The sequence below is a fragment of the Meles meles genome, chromosome 5 (genome assembly GCF_922984935.1).
Source record: "Meles meles chromosome 5, mMelMel3.1 paternal haplotype, whole genome shotgun sequence".
In the NCBI taxonomy this organism is placed as follows: domain Eukaryota; kingdom Metazoa; phylum Chordata; class Mammalia; order Carnivora; family Mustelidae; genus Meles; species Meles meles.
Genome location: NC_060070.1, coordinates 153,968,874 through 153,989,083, shown reverse-complemented (window position 1 = coordinate 153,989,083; position 20,210 = coordinate 153,968,874). Strand labels below are relative to the sequence as shown.

The following is a 20,210-nucleotide window of genomic DNA, read 5'->3' as shown; positions in this document are numbered from 1 at the left end:
GTCGTACATTGATTGGAGAGCTATTCGTAAGTGCATTATTTGTGTAAGTAAAACAACAATAAACAGAATTTAGCATAGGGGTTACCTCTGAAAAGGAGTCACAGTGATGGGATAGGAGAGAGGCACATAAGTTGATGCAAATTTCTTAGTAATATGCTAGCCCAGACCTGTCCAATAGAAACGTAATGCCAGCCACAAACATAATTTAGAAAAAGAATGAAATTAATTTTAGTAGTGTATTTCAAAGTGGCCGACTATGTTCAAACTATCATTTCAACATACAGTCAAAAACATATTAATGGGGGCGCCTGGGTGGCTGAGTGGGTTAAAGCCTCTGCCTTTGGCTCAGGTCATGATCCCAGGGTCCTGGGATCGAGCCCCACATCCGGCTCTCCGCTTGGCGGGAAGCCTGCTTTCTCCTCTCTCTCTGCCTGCTTTCTTCTCTCTCTCTGCCTGCTTGTGATCTCTGTCTGTCAAATAAATAAAATCTTTAAAAAAAAAAACATTAATGAAGTACTGTATTTTTTGCTGTATTCTATATTTACAGCTACATTTTCATTAGAAATACTATACTTAGGTCTGTACTTCGATTTCATAAAACTTACAGTTGAAAAAAATAAATTCACAAATCAAGTTGTCCCAAACATACTAAGAAGTTTTCTGATAGGCTGCTGGGGCTGGGGGAGGGCCGGGGTAGCTAGGGGACGGGCACTGGGGAGGGCGTGTGCTATGGTGAGTGCTGTGAACTGTGTAAGACTGATGATTCACAGACCTGTACCCTTGAAGCAAATAATCCATTTCATGTTACTAAAAAAATAAATACATAAAAAAGGAAGTTTTGCAGTAACAGAATGCAGAATGCTCTTTTTAAATTTAAATTTTAAATAGAATTAAAAATTCACTTCTTCAGTCATGTGAGCCACATTTGAAGTGCTAACTCACCACCTGGAGCTTGTGGGTACCATATTGGACACCGCAGCTCTGTATTTTGAGTGATCTGTTCAAAAGTGCTCATTTTGATATTGTGCTTCAAAATGTTTATACTTGCATATCTTGTCAAAAGTATAAAATAAAAGGGAAACAAAAAAATCTAGAGAAGGAATCCCATTTAGCAGAAGTTCCAAAAGAATGAAATGATCAAAAGAGACAGAAAATTATCTAATCCTGTAAGAAAATCAGTTCCTACAGGGAAAGGCCTGCCAAGCACGTGGTTCAATGAATGGCAAAACATCTGCCCAAGATACTGTGGATAAAAGAAAGACGTCAGAGTTTTCAGGCAGGAAAAAGAAAAGTCAAAGATAAAGGATGAGAAAATAAATTACCATTGGAATAATCAAGAAGAGCACTTGAAGATGACAGACAGCAGAGTAATGCCTTCAAAATCCTAAGGGAGGGGTGCCTGGGTGGCTCAGTGGGTAAAGCCTCTTCCTTCAGCTCAGGTCATGATCTCAGGGTCCTGGGATCAAGCCCTGAATTGGGCTCTCTGCTCAGCAGGGAGCCTGCTTGCCCTTCTCTCTCTCTGCCTGCCTCTCTGCCTACTTGTGATCTCTGTCAAATAAATAAATAAAATCTTTAAAAAAAAATCCTAAAGGAAACAATTTAACTTAGATTTCTATAATCAAATGATTAATCAATTGTTAGGTAAAATAAAGGTATTTTAAAGACATGAAAGGTCTCAAAATTTTATCTCACGTGTTTATCTTATCATAAACTCCACTCAAGCAAATCAGTGAAATCAAGAATTTACAAAAAGAGAGATGGGACCCAAGAAGCAGACTTTACAGCAAAAGGAAGGAGGCGTCAAAGGCAAACCCCCAGTTCTGTGCAGTGGATCCTGACGAACATGATGGAGAAGCAGTCTGGGAGGAAGGTCTCCAGGGAAAATAACACCCGATGCACTGACCAGATAGAAAAGAGCATTTAGGAGTTTCACTGTTATTTTGAAGAATTAGGGAATAATATCAAGACTGACAGGAAACTAATCAAGTGACAAGATAAGGCAACCAGTAAATCCAACATGTTCAAATTTTACAAAATGGAAAATATCCGGTAGTTCATCCGTATCAACATAATTTCAGACATGTCTCAGCATGAAAAAATGCATTGTAGCGGGAGGACAGAAGCTGGGAATGAGTTGTGGGATAATGAGCACCAGAGGGCAACTCTCAAATTTCAAAGTGGAAAGAAAGGACAAGTGACTAAAAGGGCAAATAAGGAAATAACAATAGGAGTGTGATTTTTTGGCTTTATGCAGTCCCCTATGCTGCCTCCCTTCCTAGCAGTGTAATTCTTAAATTTCAGTTGTGACTTACACATAACTGGTAACAATTTAAACACCTTTCCTTTTCTCTGCCTGTTGACAACATGTGTCTATCAAGAACTGTGAATATTCTGATACTTCACTCTGTTTATAAGGTAACTAATTAACCTGTCAGTTTCGAGGTGGCTGGTGGAACACAAGAGACTGCTGAGTCAGAGATGGAAGGCAAACATTTACCTTACCCTCTCAGGATTTTCATCGGGGCCTGACAAGGGACATGGACAAGAGAAAACCATACAATCTTACTTCATGAAAGTTTTACATGACAAGGGAACCCTCAGAAGGAAACGAATATCCAGAAAAGTGGCAAAACTGAACTGCTTTTACACAAGGTTGGACAAAAGAGAGGCAATGGTGGACAAGTAAAACAGATGAGGAGGCTAATGGGAGAATTATTTTAACAAGATGGGTACAGAATCCTTCCAGCTTCGACCTCCTACCCTGGAGGTTAAGAAAATTACTTTCATCTTGGTACATAAGGAGGATATCTTCCACATAAGGGTTATCTCCTGCTTTCCAGAAGAAAAAGGAGAGGGTCAGAGCACCCTTCTTGCACCTGTATTGTTAAGTGCCTTTAGTTCGGAATAATTCTTATGCCAAAGTGACATATTCCGCCACCCTTCAGAGATAAAGGACATTTTATTCTCAGGTAAGAGCAGGAGCCACATTATCAGCCTCCCTGCAGGTGCTTCAAAAGCACCCATTCCCACAAGGTGGCTCGGATGGGTCAGACGGATGCTGCACAAGGAGTGGGTAGTGTCGCAGGACAGGAAGCCTGGGCACAGGGAGCTCAGAACTCCTGTCCTTTGCACCAGACAGAGACACCATCTCTCTCTTCCAAGGCTATTCTTTATTTGCATATCTTTGGAAGGCAGTCCAGGCAAAGGACAGTTACAGACTCTGTGGAATAAGAAAGATATATTTTGTCTTTGTCCCCAGCTGCTGACATAGCCTCTACCTCTCTTGGAATTTCCTGCGTGCCAGCAGCGTCTTTTATTCTAACAAGGCCATGCAGGGTAGATTCCCACACACTTCCAGAACAGTCTAGTAACTGAAAGACCAAGTCATAGTTAGAAGCCTAGAACCTCCAGTCACCACCTCCTTCCCCAACCTTCCCAGGCCGGGGGGAGAGGCTGGGGATTAGAACTTGTCGTGCCTACATGATAAAACTGCCCATTAGAAAAATAATAATAATCTAAGTGACAGAATTAGGAGAGCCTCAGAAATGTTGAAGGCATGCTGGTGCTGGGAAGGCGGCCCAGCTGTGGCCGGCACCGAAGCTCCAGATCCCCCAACCCCCGCCTAGCTTGCCCTGGGCCTCTTATCCAACCGGAGGACCGGGTCTCTGGAAGCCCGCATTTACAGCTGCTCAGTGAGAAGTAAGGGAAATCTGGGACTTGTAAATGTCATCTAACGTGGGTTGCAGTTGGGGTGTCCGGCTGGATCAATCCCACAGCCTGTGCCTCTTCATCCTGGGGTTGTAAGTTTGAGCCCCACCTTGGGTGTAGTGATTGCTTAAGAAGTAAAAATCTTTAAAAATATAAACAAAGTGGGGTACAGTCTTGTGCGATTTGTTGGTGTCTGCAGAGAATCAGAGAATTGGTTTCGGTGAGTGAAATGATAAGGACTCGGTGAAGACCTGCGGCCATCCCACCAGTGGTAACCACGGGAACACGGGCGCGGCCTTCCAGCCAGCCTGCGGCGGCCCGTGCTCTCTCTAACCTCTCCATCCTCTCAGTCTGGAGCTTCGAAGTCCACACGCAGAGAACGATCTTCTTTGGCAGAAATTATACCGTGTTTGCACAACAACTTACCTAATGCTGAGCTTCATGGTGAGGGCGGCGTACTCTGAGCTCCCCTCCTCCCTTACCCCTCCCTACCCCTCCCTGCCCCTCCCTACCCCTCCCTGCCCCTCCCTGCCCCTCCCCGCCCCCTCCCTGCCCCCTCCCCACCCCCTAACTGTGACGCTGGAGCTGGTAGGAGGGAGAGGGGGAGGCCAGGGAAGGCTTCCAGGAGGAAACAGCCTCCACGCTAAGGGCTGGAAGATGAGAAAGAGACGCCCTGTGTGCCTATGGTCCGCTCAGGGCGGGAGCCCCCACCGCCGGTCGCAGAGACTGCCGCAGGCGAGTGCAAGCAGAAAAGCACGCAGAGGGCGAGAGAACCCGCGACAGACGGAGGCGCGGGAGCGCACCCGACTCTGGGGGCCCCCGACGCTAGAGGGCACCGAGGGCACCTGACGCTGGGAGTTGGGGGGGGGACCCGAGGCCGGACGGCGCCCGAGGCCGGGGAGGCACGACGTTGGCGGGGACCCGGCGCTGGCGGGACGGGGGAACCCGAGGCCGGACGGCGCCCGAGGCTGCGGGGACCCGGCGCTGGCGGAGGGGTGGGGGGCCCGAGGCTGGACGGCCCCCGGCGCTTGGGGGGTCCGCAGTCGTGGGCCCAGCACTGGCGTCTTCCGATCTGCAAGTGAGGCCGCGGCAGCAGGAAGACGAGCGACGGCGAGGGCGCGGGCGGCTCGGTCCGAGCGCGGAGAGGGTGGCCGCCCTCCGAGGTCCTGGGACCGCGCCCCCGCCGCCGCTGCCCCGCACTGACCTGTCCTCGAGGCCGAACGTTCCCGGGCGGCCCGCTCCGGCCTCTGCGCAGACAGCGGTCCCTGCAGGACAACCGACCGGAGGACGCGGCCGCCCTGGGCGCGAAGGAAAGAAAAGTCTTGGCAGCGGTGGGATTCGAACCCACGCCCCCGAAGAGACTGGAGCCTTAATCCAGCGCCTTAGACCGCTCGGCCACGCTACCACTTCCGGTACGGGGCCGCCCTCTCGGCCCCCTAGAGACCGGAACAGCGCCCCGCCGGAACCCCGCTTCCGACCCGCCGCCGGCTTCCGTCACTGCGCGCCGGGAGCCCCGCCCACCCGAGCCGCCCGGCGGCCGCGCACAGTCCCTTGTGTCGTCACCGCGCAGGCCGTCGGCCGCACGCGTCGCGACCCCTCTGCGCAGGCGCGGGACTCCCCGGCCCGACGGCGGGAGGGGTCACGGGTGCTCGGACGCGGGCACGCGCGCTGCGCGTTTTCCGTCAGAACTAAGGTCGAGGTAGCGTTAGCGGCCGCCGTCTCTGCTCGGCGCTCCACCGTCAGCTGTTCAGGGCGCGGAGCGAGCGGGCCTTGCGGTGAAGACCGGCCTTCCTCACAGGCCCCCGAACGGCTGGTGGGGGGCTCTGCGCGGTCACGGCTACCGCCGCCCCGGGCCGCCCCTCACGGTCAGCTCCCGCAAAGCTCTCCCCGCTCGGCCTTCGCAGGCCTCCCCTCGTCTAAAACGGCGCACACGGCTGAGGGGGTTCGCCGGAGCTCCTCCCGCGCAGCCCGAAGCGCCCGGGGCTCAGCCCACTTCGACCCCCGCTGGAGCCGCAGGCCGCGGCGGAAGGGGGGTTGGGTCACGGGGCTTCCCTGGAGGGCCGGCTTCGGGAGACGTGCACAGCCCGGGCCGGGCCAGACCGCCTGGCGTAGGGAGCCAGAGACGCCCCCGAAGTGTCGGCCTGACGCGTTGGCTGCGGAGCCCCCAGCAGGCCCGAGAGCGCCTGCCCCACGGTCGCAGCGCTCGTCCGCCTGCGGAGGAGGAGACTCCCGGATGGCCGAGCCCCGGCTTTGCACCCTGTGGATGGCGGGACTGTCTCCCACCAGCGCCAGGAACTCCCTTACTCCCAGCCCAGGACAGGGCCTCTTGCTGTGTTCACTTTAAAAGAGACATTACCTACAATTTATTATTTTAACCATTTGTAAGTGTAGAGTTCAGTGGCATTGGACCCGTTCACAATCCTGCTCGTGGCGTTCTCTCTTCCCATTTCCATTTTTTAAACAACTCCGGGATCACAACTCAGAGCCCAAAGAGAGCCCCACACACCCCTCTGTGTGGGACTGGTTCGTGTTGTCCATCGTCCACCCTCCTTTTAGTGGAGAGAAGGTGGCCTATGAAACAGCCCCTGGCTATGTGGAATGAGACTGAGGATTTCCTTGGGAAGCCGGTGGGAGGGGAAGGACAGATGGATGAATACTCAATCAAGTGATTGTGTTGCTACAAAAAACAAATAGATACGTAAGTAATGTGAAAGGTCACAAATGATTCACGGTGTCTCATCATCCTTAGTTGCAACACTGTAGCAATTCCCAATGTTCTTAACTGGGGAGAGAGAATCTTCTATCAAGAGAGCAAAAGCAACACTGTCACTCCCTTCCAGATTTCCTTGCCAAAGCCTCACTGTTCCCTGTTTCACCATGCATCCCCGGGTGGGAGCCTCCTTCCTCGCCTGCGGTGTCTGCTGTCCTCACCTGGGCGCTGTCTGGTTCTCCCTCAATCCCTCATCCCAGCAGCAGACTCCTCTCCACTGTTGGGACTGCGTGTTCCCAGGGGTTCTAGATCTCTGAGAGCAAGATAGCCAGAGCTTGGTACAGACCAGGCACTTGGTGACCATTTTAGGCTTAGAGACACAGAGCAAGAGTACCCTCCTGGGTGTTGAGTCAGTGGTCCCTCAAGACATCAGTCCAGGAACCAGTTTTCTCTTTCTCTTGTTTGCATTCCTGCATGATGAACTCAGGGGGAAATGTACAGAACGATGAGGACATAAGTTGAAAGTGATTGTATGGGCAGTCCACTCACTCATTCAGCAAGACTGACCCAGTGCGAGCTACAGACAGTATAGTCTGTCAACTCGCCATATGTACTGAAGCTGTTCTGTGCCTTTCTGCCTAACCTCTCACTGGAAAGCAGCACTCCAGGCCTGATGGCAACTGCTTCCTGAGCGCTGCCATATTCTGTGTTCTCTGTGTTTACAACAGTCCTTTGCTTCATTTCTTTTTACGTCTCTTTTTAGGGAGCAGTCTGGATGGGACCCCCGAATGTGGGTAATGCTTTTTTTTTTTTCTTTTTGGTAACTCCTCCACATAAAGCTCATCAGATTAGAGACAAGGGACTCTTCTTTGTAAGCTGTATGATTTTTCTCCTTCTCTAATAAACTGGTACTCTTTTCCACAGAGAAAAAAAATGTCCCTAAGCTGTATCTTAGCACAGTGGGTCCTGGCCATGTTCGCCCACCAGACTGCTCCTTGTGGACTTTGGTTTCCTACATATACTCAGTGCCAAGCTAGTGTCCAGGTCCATACTAGGCAAATTTCTTACACGTGTGTCAAAGTTACTAACTGGAGGAGAGGATTGACCAGATGACCAAGGAGTGTCCCAGCTCACAGAGGTTTTGGAAATCATTAATTTTATATGGGAGTGGGGGGAGGAGGGAGAAGGCAGGGGATGTGCAGTTAACCAGAAGACTACAGCTTCATTTCATAGGGTCAGGTACAAATCACGTCCCCATCTGCTGGTGACGCGCGATGAGACGCATCACGGTGTTTGTGTGGCGGGTTGCAGAGGTCCGACGTGCTTGGAACTTTTACGAGAAATGAGAAGGAAATAAGCAATACAATGTGACCCCTGCTGAGACGGACCGAGTCTCAAAGACTCCGGCCGGGGCGCTCGGCCGGGACCCAGGCAGCACAGAGACCAGGAGTCTGCGCAGAGTCGGCCGGTGACAATCTGCGTTCGCGGGTGCGCGGTCCGGGATGCTGGGGCCGCGCGCGCCAGCGTCCGGGGGTCCCCCCGGCAGTTCCCCGCCCCGGACCCCTGATCCGACAACTACAGCCACCGGCAGCCGGGACTGGGCTGGGACCCCGCGGGGCGGGGACCGGGGTGGGGGCGACCCCGCGCGCACCTGCGGCGGCCGCCACGTGACTTCCCGGCCCCTCCTCTCCTAACCGTCCTGCGGGTGCTCGGCTGGTGAGGAACGACCCTGCGGGTGGCCGCTTCGGTCCGAAATCCCCCGGGGGGCCATCAACCGACCTGAGATGGCCCGACACGCCGCCTCGCGGTCCACGGGGGGGGGGGGGGGGGGGGGGTGTTCTGTACAACTCCGTTGCCTGTCGTTTACACTTGCAACATCAATACTGCCGGAGAATTTCTAAGCAAAAGGCACCTCGTGTGAAAATGACGATTTTACTCTTCCAGAATTCAAGACCGAGTCTTTTATAGGATCCTCCGGGCCTGGCAGCGAAAACACCCGACGAAGCGGGAAGAAAAGGGCAACCATTCCCTGACCGGGAATCGAACCCGGGCCGCGGCGGTGAGAGCGCCGAATCCTAACCACTAGACCACCAGGGAGGTTGAGACACGGCCTTCTGAAGCAGACTATGGGGCTGGACGCTCCTGGCCCGCCCTCCAGCGCCTGCAAGTGGCGGCCGCACTGCACCTCCCGGCGCCCATCCTGCCGGGAGGACCAACAGCAATGACAGGCCCCAAGCGGTCCTCCTGTTTGTCGTGGACCCTGCGCGTCCCAACGCGGAAACAGCCGTGGGACTGACCCTGGGCTCCCTCCGAGCGCTCGTCGCGCTGCGTGTCAGGCGAGCACGTACCGCGGGGCGCGTGGAACGACTCCGGCGACGAAGTCATCTGCGTTACGACGGGGCCGGGGGCGGAGCCGAAATAGCTCAGTTGGGAGAGCGTTAGACTGAAGATCTAAAGGTCCCTGGTTCGATCCCGGGTTTCGGCAGGAGAAGGCCCTCTTTTAGAGCCTGTAACCGTGAAAATACTGAATTCGCCTACAAATATGAAAATATTCGTTGACCCGAGAAAAAGCGCGGCCTTTTTCCCAAACAAAGACATGGGAAGGCCGTGCGGTACGAGGGTGGCCCCGGGGCAGGGGCGAGGCCGCGAGCGCGCGGGGATCCCCTTTCCGTGGGCAGCGGCCCCGGCTCCGGCTGCGGCCCCGCGCGCCCGCCCTGGGCTCCTGCGCACCGACCCGCGGGTCTCGCTCGCACGGAGCTTTCCCAGCCGCCGGGGGCCGCAGTCAGGAGCCGCACGGTCGTTCCGACCCCACCCCCGTGCCCCAGTCCCCTGCGCGCGGGACCGGTGCTCCGGGGAGCGGCCGAGGAAGGTCACCGTGAAGGACCCCGCACCCCGCGGCGTCCCGCACCCCACGTGCCTTCAGCCAGCGGGTGCTGAGTAGGAGGACCCCGCAGCTCTGACGCGCGGCAGAGGCCGGCCAGGGGGACGGCAGGGCGGGGGCCCGGGCCGCGGAGCCGTCGGAACTGAACCCCGCGGGCCGGCGGCAGGGCGGCGGGAGGGGAGGGACAGGACACTGCCCCGGCCTCCCTCCTCCCCGTCCTCCTCATTCCCCGGCTCTGCGCACATCCCAGTCTCGCCTTCCTCCTACTCGAAGGAGCAGTGCTCCCTCTTCCAGGAGTCAACAGTGCTCCCTCTTCCCAGGACGCCCTCCCAGTTGTTCCGACCTGTCTGTGAGCGCTCTCCCTTCGCTGCCTGTCTTCAGAGTCCGGAACGCCTAACCGTCCCTCTTCAGATGGCAAAGACAAGCCCTCCTGTCCTGCCCTCATGACTCTTGCCCAGACGTCTTCCACCCACCACCAAGCTTGTTGCAGGAAAAGCATTTTTCTCCCCTCCGCTCCTTCCTGGGTGGCTCATCCGCTGAGGTGTGGCTTCCAGTCCCAGGAGACTAGGACCCTCCACTTCCCAGCCTTCAAATGCCGTGGTTCTTGGTAGTCCTAAAGTTAACTGTGTGCAGGCTGCAAAGGACAGACAACCCTTCCCTCCTGGAGCAGTTCCTGTGCTTCTCCGGCTGCTCCTGCCACTCTTCTGTGCGCTCTGGCCCTCTGTCTCTGACTGTCCTCTCCCCCTCTTGTATGGATCCTTTAGAAATGGCTCCTTTTCAGTTCCTGAACTCCATCTTCTTTAAATTAAATCTTTAATTCTGTATTCCAACTAGGCCCCCTTTGCCTCGGGGTCCCCAGTGGTGACATCTGCCAAACGTCAGGGCACCAGCACTTCCAGGATACAGACTCTGATAAAGTCAAGGTACAAAACCCATCCTTCACCACCATCACAGATCCCTGATTCGACCTTTCCTAGCCACGTCCACTTTGCTCCTGCCCCTCTTCCCCATGTGGCAATCCCTGATCTGCTTTCCATGTCCATAGCTTGGCAGTTTCAAGAGTGGGGTGTAAATGGATTCGCCCAGCATGTCCCCTGTTGAGATGTGCAGGTGGGCTTTGGCTCTCGCCGTAGTTTTCTGGGGATCTGGCCAGGTTTTCCACGGCAGGCGTCCCTCCCTTCCTCTTGATGGGTCTTGTTTTGTGCTATGCATTTACCACTGTGAACATCCTCTCACTGAGAGACATCGGGGTCATTTCCAGAGTTTTACTATTGTGAATAAAGCTGTTGTAGACCGCTGTGTACAGGATTTTCTTGTTTTGTTTTGTTTTTGTAAATACCAGCCTGCGTTTCTCTGGAATAAATAGGAGTGCGACTGCTGAGCGGTATGGTACTTGGATGTTTGGTTTTTAAAGAAACTGCCCGGCCGCTTTCCAGAGAGCCTGCACGGCTTCAGACTCCCAGCGGCCACGTGCACAGCCACAGCCCCAGCGGGCTGGCAGGAGCTGTCTCAGCCACTGATACGGAGACATTGACCTGTCCTTGTGCTTGTGATTTGCCTTTTCCTAGTGGCTAATGATGTTGAAACCTTGTGCCATCTCTGTACCTTCTTTGGTGAGCCATCTCAGGTCTTTTGTCCAATCCGGTAAGAACATTCACATCCAGGTTTTTGTGTGAGAAGTCCCTGAAAACACTTGAAGTTCAGACCCGTTGCAAATCTGTCCTGGATTATACAGTCCTCGCACTGTGCAATTCCTCCATAGCAGTATTTACAAAATGTGATACAGTCTTACTGTTTACAAAATGTGATACAGTCTTACTGTTTTGGGAAAGGCCCAGGGCAGAGTGCAGAAATCCCCAGGATAGTAGGCGAGTAAGAAGAGTTTCTTCCAGTCCCAACCGACTACACCGCCCTTCCCCGCGGGCAAAACCCAAAGGCCAACCATAGGATAGTGGTTTTTGTTTTTTTTTTAAAAAAAGGCCCAAAATGGAGTCACTTATGTTAAGCCCATGTCACCAAACCAAGACTTAAGGACAGTTGGGCTCTCCCAGAAATGGAATCTTAAACCAAACAATTGAGAATCTCCTGACCAGCACTAGGGAGGTAGCCTGCCTGAGAGACACCCGCCCAGCCCCCACAGAAGTCAGCCTTCCCAGAGGAGAAGGGGCCTGTGGGTCGTAATTGGTGGATGACCTCACCTTCCTTCGAGAGGCTGGAGAAGGCCCATGCGACAGATTATCTCTTTGGTACAGATCAGAAAATTCCCCACCGACCTGTTAAGGCTCATTTCTGGGGGAGGTGGACATTGTAGTCAGGTTAAGTATTAAGCCCAGGTTAGGTGACTTGGCCTCAATGACACCATCTGGAGCCTGGGGTTGTCATTTTTAACAATGATAAATACGTATTCAGTCTTCATGGTGTTCCTGGAGCAGAGCTCCGACAGTCCTTGGAATTTCCTCAGTGAGGAGAGCCACAGAGGTGCCTTTGTTATGTTAATGAAGTGACTTTGGAAAGCTCTAGGTCCTCTGTGGAAGGACACCGGTTGCCAGGGAAACCAACCTTGCAAATCACTACTTACTAGTTCAGCTAGACCCGAGGAGAGAGTCAAAGGTGCACGGGTTGTGTAACAGCCCCGGAGACAAACCCAACGGTCACATCCTGTGGCCCAGTCCCAGTGGATCTGAGCTCACCTAATGGAATGTCACTGAAGTGACCCTGTGACAGTTCTGCTGGACAGGACAGTTACTGAGGCTCTAACAGGATGCCCAGAGGCCAGCAAGGAGGCGGCCACGGCCTGCTGTGGGGAAGGTCAGAGGCGGGTCCTGGCAGCACTCCAAAACAAAGCAAGAAACTGGATTAACCCAGACCAGCTCAGGATGGCTGACAGAAGTAGGCCGCAGTTCCGTCTCCCTTGATTGTGCTATATTAACATACTAAAATCTCCTCCCTAGGGTGCCAGGACTAGAAACCCCTAACCAAATAAGGGGGGGGGGGGGGCAGTAACCAGAAGAAAAGCAAGTGAGCTTGTTTTCAAAAAATCCCTCCTCTCAGGTAATGACTATGCTGCCCCCTCGTGAACAGCTGTGCATTAAAGAAAGCAGCCCAAACCCCAGGGAGGGCAGCTCTCTGTCCCATGACCTGCCTGCTCTCAGCTCTGCAGACAATAAACCTTCTTGCCAGGGTGCCAGGGGGCTCAGTCCTTAAGCATCTGCCTTCGGCTCAGGTCATGATCCCAGGGGCCTGGAACTGAGTCCTGCTTCAGGCTCTTTGCTCTGCGGGAAGCCTGCTTCTCCCCGGTGTCCCCCTGCTTGCGCTCTCTCTGTCCCTCAGGCAACAGTTCCAGGCTGACTCATAAGGACTCTCGCAGCTTCTAACACAGTGTCTTGGAAAGCTTCCCTCCTGGACAGCTCCCTCGGAGAGCACAGCTCTCCCAGACTGCGAGAAAACCTAGCTGGGAGGGGAGGCCCAGGCACCCCAGGCAGCAGCCCCAGCTGAGCTCCGAGCACATCAGATGACCAGCGTCAGCCAGTCCCGAGAGCAGGCCCTCCGGGACACCCCAGCCCAGTCAAGCCCTGCGGGCTGGAGTTCTTGCTGACTCCCTGGGACCCAGCTCCGAAGGCGGCTGTGGTCTCACCGTGCTGAAATCCAGGCGGTGGCGGGCTGCATCCCTCTCCAGGAAGCTTGCAGAAACTGGGTCTTTGTTTCCTGCGGGCTGGAAGCGGGTAGTCAGTCTGGCTCGCACAGGCTGCTGGGGGCCGTGCTCTGGGAGCCATCAGTCGTGGGCCTTCCGACATCACACCTCTCGTTCTGGCTCTCTGCTTCCCCCGCCACTTCCAAGGACTCCTGTGACTAGGATCACCTCCGTGTCTCACAGTCCTTAACCTTCCCGTCTGCAGAGTCCCTTTGGCCCATACCATTCACAGGTTCCAGCAATTTGTGGGTGTCCGCGGGGGGCATCACCCTGCCCACCACAAGCCACTCTGCTTTGGAACCCTTCGTTTCATTGTGGTAGATCGTCAGAACACCTGTGAGCTCTACCCGACAAGGCTCAAGACTTTGGGCTTGACCTCAGAGACCCTCGGAGCCAGAGAAGTGTCCCTCTGAACACGGAGGTCAGGGGAGCCGGTATTATCATGCCAGCACTGTGCAAGGGTGACCACAGCCAGCACGCAAGGTGCCTTTACGCAAATCATGCAATAATGACCCACTTGACAGATGAATTCCAGAAAGGCAGCCCTCGGTCCTGATGAAGTTCCAGAAGGGGGAAGGCCACCTCTCTTCAAGGACTCCCGGCTTGGCTCCCAGGGCTCAGGCCGACCTCAGCCCCCATACCCTGGCCCTGCCAGCATCTTGCAGGGCACCTCCTGGGAGAAACGGTGCAGACACCCAAGAATAGAAGCCAAGAAACCAGACTGGAGGAAAGCCCTGGGGAGGAGGAGCAGGAGGACACAAATTTGGCAGCGCGAGAAGACAGATCCAGGGAGTACAGAAGAGGGAGAATTCCCGGGACTGGCAGAGTATGGCAGGTACGACCGAGCCGGCACGCTGGCACGTGGACTCCCCACGATGGGGTCCAGAGCTGGAGGAAAGGAAGCCAGCAGAGCTGATGAGGAGCGTCGCCAGCAATCAGCTCCTAAACCCACTGGAGCATTGGCTTGGAACGGGGGTCCCAGCAGGGGAGGAGGACAGGGGAGGAGACTGAGAAGAAAAAGGAGGAGAAAAAAAAAGGATATTGTTGGGGCCGGGCAGGAAGGGAAACTCTTCAAGATGGCGGATACCCCAAAATGGCCGAGGTTCCCATCATCACCTCCTCTCAGGACGCCAATGGATTGATGACCTGCTGACAACTTGACGCAGACCCCTACACCTCCCCTTTGGACTTCCCCAACCAAACCCAATACCCCTCAAACCCCAGAAAGGGAAGTAACTCTGTCTGGTCAGACTATAACCCTTCCTTTGCATAGAGGAAGCCACTCTGACTGGTCATATCACAATCCTTCCTTTGCATAGAGAAAGTAACCCAGACTGGTCGGATTACAATCCTTCCTTTGCATAGAGGAAGTAACTCTGACTGGTCGGATTTCAATCCTTCCTTTGCATAGAGAAAGTCACTCTGACTGGTCGGATTACAATCCTTCCTTTGCACGGAGAAAGTAACCCTGAATGGTCGGATTACAATCCTTCCTTTGCATATGACCCGACCAATAGGAAACAGTTCTGCTTTCCAACTTTCCTAAACTCCTGCCACCTTGTCTTGGGCGACTTCCCCGAATCACCACCCTCTTTTGAGTCGTGGAACCTCGCCCGAGGGTGCCCACAATAAAGATCTGTTCTCGAACCCTCGCTTGTCTTGGCGGTCTCATTTCCATTTAGTTACCAAGAAACCTGACATTTGGTGCCGAAACCCGGGAGGAGATCAAGCCCCTGCAACAGCACGGAGGCTCTCTCCTCCTTCGTCGGACTGGGACTCCGCTCTCTTTCTCTACTCGGGTCACGGAACTCCTTGCCGTGAGTGTTCCCTGGTCTCTAACCCTTCCCCGGGGCACCCTGTCCTAATCGCGGCCGCGTCAGGGCAATCCCTCCTCCGCCACCTGGTGGCTCTGCGGTTCCGGGAGTAAAGGAGACGTCCTCACTCCACGGTAACCATTTCCCTAAGCTGCAGCTCAATTCACCGCCGAGGGGACGCCCTCCTCCAAGTCTAGAGCTGATAAGGGAAGGAGCCATGGGAACCTCCCAGTCCAAATTCGATCCCAAAACGCCTTTAGGATGCCTCCTGCCTAATATCTGAACTCTGGAGTTAGACCAGGACCTACAAAGGCAATGCCTTATTCATTACTGTACCATCGCTTGGCCTCAATATCGGCTGGACAACCAATTGTAATGGCCACCTGAAGGCACTTTTGATTATCAGATACTTATGGACCTTGATAATCTCTATAGACGCCAAGGCAAATGGTCTGAGGTGCCTTATGTCCAGGCTTTCTGGACCTTGCGCTCCAGACCAGAACTCTCTCTAGCTGCTCAACCTCTCAAGGACTCCTAGCCTGCTCTCCCCCGCCAACTCTTCCCCACTCCACCTCTAAAGACTCTTAACTCGGCCTCTCTATCTCCTCTCGCCGAGCCTCCTGAAAATCTCTCCAGGCCCCCTGTAAGGGTCCCACACCTGCCTCCTCCTCCCTACCAACCCGCTCCCCAACAGCCTATGCCCCTGACTCCTTCTCCAACCCCCGAAGCTCCAGGCACAGGCTCGAGCACACCCTCTTCCCCTCCCAGCCCCCTCCCTTCCCCTCCTATCTCCACCCATACCAGATCCAAAAACCCTTCCCTGGACCTGGTCTGCCCCTTGAGGGAGGTTGCAGGGGCTGAGGGGGTTGTCCGAGTCCATGCGCCCTTTTCTCTACAAGACCTATCCCAAATAGAAAAATGCGTAGGTTCCTTTTTGGCCAATCCAACAGCTACATCAAGGAGTTCCAGTATTTAGCCCAGGCCTATGACCTCACCTGGCATGACTTACATGTCATCCAGATGACCACCCTCACCACAGAGGAAAGGGGACACATCCAGGCTGCTGCCCGAGAACACGCAGAGCAGGTTCACCTGACTGATGCTACGATGCCAGTCGGGGCTCAGGCCGTCCCAGCCGTGGAACCAGGCTGGGACTACCAAAATGGCCAGAATGGTCGTTGATGCCACGACCGCATGGTCCAATGCCTCATTACCGGCATGCGGGTGGCCTCTAACAAGGCTGTCAACTACGACAAAATTAGGGAAGTCATACAGGCCCCAGACGAGAATCTGGCCATGTTCCTTAACCGGCTGACTGAGGCATTAACCCAATACACGTGCCTAGATCCGGCCTCCCCTGCGGGGGCGACAGTCCTAGCCACACATTTCATCTCCCAGTCAGCCTCAGATATCCGAAGAAAGCTAAAAAAGGCCAAGGAGGGCCCACAGACCCCCATTTCAGACCTAGTGAGAATGGCCTTTAAAGTCTTTAACTCCCGCGAGGAAGCCGCTGAACTTAAACGGCCCGCCAGGCTCCAGCAGAAAGTCCAACTACAAACCCAAGCCCTGGTTGCAGCCCTGTGGCCGGCCGGCTCCCGGAGCCAGCAACAAGGGGAACCAACCGCACCCCACCGGGGGCCTGCTTCAAATGCGGGGCTGAAGGTCATTGGGCCTGTCAATGCCCTAACCCGAAGGCGCCAACCCGACCATGCCCTCTCTGCCATTTGATGGGCCATTGGAAATCCGACTGCCCTAGCCTCGGGGAATCCTCGACGCCTCAACGCAGGGGAAGACCCGAGACGGTAAGTCCAGCCTTCCAACTGCTCGGGTGGGAGGACGACTGATGGAGCCCAGACTCAGCCACCCCTCTCACCCAGGCCGAGCCCAGGGTCATGCTCCAGGTAGCGGGTAAGTCCGTCTCTTTTCTGCTGGATACCGGGGCTACCTATTCTGTTCTACCTTCCTATGCAGGACACACTCGACCCTCACAGGTCGCTGTTATGGGGATCAGTGGGAATTCCTCCACTCCTAGGGTCACCCCTCCCCTTATCTGTAGCCTGGATGGGTTCCCCTTCTCCCACTCATTCCTGATGATTCCCTCATGCCCAGTGCCTCTGCTGGGTAGGGATACCCTCCAAAAGCTAGGGGCAACTATCCAGTTGTCTCCCTCTCCTCCCTCCTCACCCTCAGCTCGTCTTATCCTATATCTCTCCACTCCATTTACTCCTGCCCCCGATCAATTACCCCTCGTGAACCCCCAAGTATGGGATACCTCGGAACCCGTAGTGGCCTCCCACCACACTCCCGTCAAAATACAACTCAAGTATGGTTCCAAGTTCTCCTCTAGACCCCAGTTCCCTATCTCCCTCCTCCATCGCCATGGTCTCAAGCCCATCATAGAACGGCTGAAACGTCATGGACTTCTGATTCCCATAAGTTCTCCTTATAACTCCCCCATCCTGCCAGTCCATAAACCCTCCGGGGCTTATCAACTGGTTCAGGCCCTCCGACTCATCAGTGAGGCAGTAGTCCCTCTCCATCCGGTGGTTCCTAACCCTTATACCTTGCTATCCCATATCCCTCCAAGCACCACTCACTTTACGGTGTTGGACCTGAAGGATGCCTTTTTTACTATCCCCCTACACCCCGATTCCTATTTTCTTTTCACCTTCACGGAAGACCCAGACACACATACCTCTGGACAGTTAACCTGGACTGTCCTACCCCAGGGGTTCCGCAACAGCCCCCATATTTTCAGTCAGGCCTTGGCTGCGGATTTACAGCCGTGCATCCTTAAGGCTAGTACCTTACTACAATATGTAGACGACCTCCTCCTCTGCAGCCCTTCCCGCGCCACCTCCCAGGACGACACCTCTCCCTATTTAGCTTCCTAGGGAGCAAAGGGTATCGGGTCACACCCTCTAAGGCACCGCTCTGCACCCCCAAGGTCACTTACCTAGGCATCCACCTGACCCCCACCTCCAAGTCTCTTACCGGGGACCGCATCCGCCTCCTACGAGAGGGGACTCCAACCCCCTCAGACGGCAGATGAGATGCTCTCCTTCCTCGGGTTGGCTGGCTTCTTTAGGCACTGGATTCCAAACTTCTCCATCCTGGCCCGCACCTTGTACCAAGCGTCAAAGGATACTCCCCAGGGTCCACTCAGTGATCCCTCTTCGGTCCGCCGCCTGTTTTCCAAGCTAAGAGACTGTCTCACCGCTGGGCTGGTACTAACTTTGCCTGACCCTTTGAAACCATTCCACCTGTACACTGATGAGGGGTTGGGTTCAGCTACTGGCCTCTTGGCCCAACCGGTGGGACCTGCTTACCGGATTGTAGCCTATCGATCTAAGCAGCTAGACAGCACCGCCCGCGGATGGCAGCCCTGCCTCAGGGCGCTAGCAGCTGCTGCCTCCTTGACTAAGGACGCTGTCACATTGACTTTGGGACAAGGCCTCATGGTTTACTCCCCCATCGACTTGGGGATCTTCTTCGCCACCGATCCCTGGCCCACCTAACCCCCTCTCATCTCCAAGTCTTCCATCTGCTATTCATCGAAAACCCTCAAATCACCCTCACTACCTGTCCCCGCTTAAATCCTGCAACTCTGTTGCCTACACCCTCGCCTACCTCCGAACCCACTCACTCCTGCCCGCAGCTCATGGAGGATCTCACCCCTCCCCATCCTGGACTCTCCGATCAGCCACTCTCCAACCCTGACCGTATACGCTTTGTAGATGGCAGCTCCCTCCTGGCTGCAGACGGTCAGAGACATGCCGCCTACGCTGTATCACCTTGGAATCAATTGTTGAGGCAGCTCCCCTCCCGACGGGGACCACATCCCAAAAGGCAGAAATTACAGCCCTCACTAGGGCATTACATCTGTCCAAAGGACAACAAGTCACCATCTACACTGACTCAAAATATGCCTATCTCATTACTCATTCCCACTCTGTCCTCTGGAAGGAGCGGGGATTTCTGACCTCAAAGGGAACACCCATAGTCAATGGACCACTCATTGCTGAATTACTCGAGGCCCTCAGTCTGCCCACTGAAGTCGCGATCGTTCATTGCAAGGGCCATCAGGCCTCCAACGATATGGTCTCCATGGGAAACAACAAGGCGGACTCAGTGGCCAGGCAGATGGCTCTGAATAGCCCCATATCTCCCATCCTTTTTCTCAATACTCCTCACCAACCATCCTACTCAGAAAAAGAGACCCAAGCCCTTCACGCCCTGGAGGGAAAAACAGGAGATAAAGGATGGGTTTACATTCAGAGCAAAATTGCCCTCCCAGAGAACCTGGCCCATACCCTAATTACTGATATCCACCAATCTCTCCATATTGGCCCAAGGGCACTGAACCAGTTTCTCCAGCCCCTGTTTTACTATCCATCCCTACCTAAGGTGATTGAGGCCGTCCATAGGGCTTGTAAAACCTGCTCGGCTATAAATGCACAAGGAGGAATCCGCTGGCCAGGGCCTAACCATCAACTCTGAGGCCATCAGCCGGGGAAGACTGGCAGCTGGATTCACTCACATGCCCCGCCATAAAACCTTTCGTTATCTCCTGACTTTGGTTGACACTTTTACAGGATGCCTTGAGGCGTACCCCGCAGCCAGAGAGACTGCAGACGTGTGGCCACAATCCTCATCGAGCACATCATCCCGAGGTTTGGGTTACCCCGGACCTTCCAGTCGGACAGCAGGCCGGCATTTATCTCCAGCGTGACCCAACAGGTGGCCGAAAGCCTCAACATTACCTGGAAGCTGCACATCCCCTCAGTCTTCAGGTAAGGTGGAAAGGGCCAGCGGGCTACTTAAGGCTCAACTCACTAAACTTACCCTGGAGACTCGCCTTTCGTGGCCCGCATTGTTACCTCTAGCTCTCACCAGACTCTGGGCGTCCCCCCGAGGACCATCAGGTTTGAGTCCCTTTGAGCGGCTGTATGGTCAGCCTTTCCTTATCGACCACAACCTCCCGGCCATTCCTCCACCTCTCTTATCCTATCTGCCTTACCTTACCCTCCTCTGGGCCCTCTTGAGAGCCCATGCCCATGCTGTCATACCGGCCCCGAACGACAATACCTCCGAGGAAGCCTGCCCATGAGACTTATCCCCAGGGGACCAGGTCCTTCTCAGAAATCTGCCAGGCCAGGCTCCCTGCAGACCCGATGGACTGGGCCCCACACGGTCATCCTCACCACCCCGACTGAGGCAAAATTGCTGGGACATACCGCATGGGTGCACATCAACAACCTTAAGCGGGCACCCACAGGTAACGAATGGACCTCCCAGATGGTGGGACCCACCAAACTCCGCCTGGCTAAGACTCCTTCTCATATTCCTCCTGAGCCCCCCGACCCAAGCAATAGAATGTGAATGTATGAGGAGCACATCCAGAGA

General features: G+C 54.6%; 3 non-coding genes across 3 annotated transcripts; 1 reads left to right on the top strand and 2 right to left on the bottom strand.

Moving 5' to 3' along the window:
• Positions 1-5,031: 5,031 nt before the first annotated feature.
• Positions 5,032-5,113, bottom strand: TRNAL-AAG. The gene has a single exon. It is a non-coding gene; the product is annotated as a tRNA-Leu (tRNA).
• A 3,330-nt stretch (positions 5,114-8,443) lies between these two features.
• On the bottom strand, positions 8,444-8,515 carry TRNAE-CUC. Its single transcript has one exon. It is a non-coding gene; the product is annotated as a tRNA-Glu (tRNA).
• A 315-nt stretch (positions 8,516-8,830) lies between these two features.
• TRNAF-GAA lies at positions 8,831-8,903 on the top strand. The gene has a single exon. It is a non-coding gene; the product is annotated as a tRNA-Phe (tRNA).
• The last annotated feature ends 11,307 nt before the right edge of the window (positions 8,904-20,210 follow it).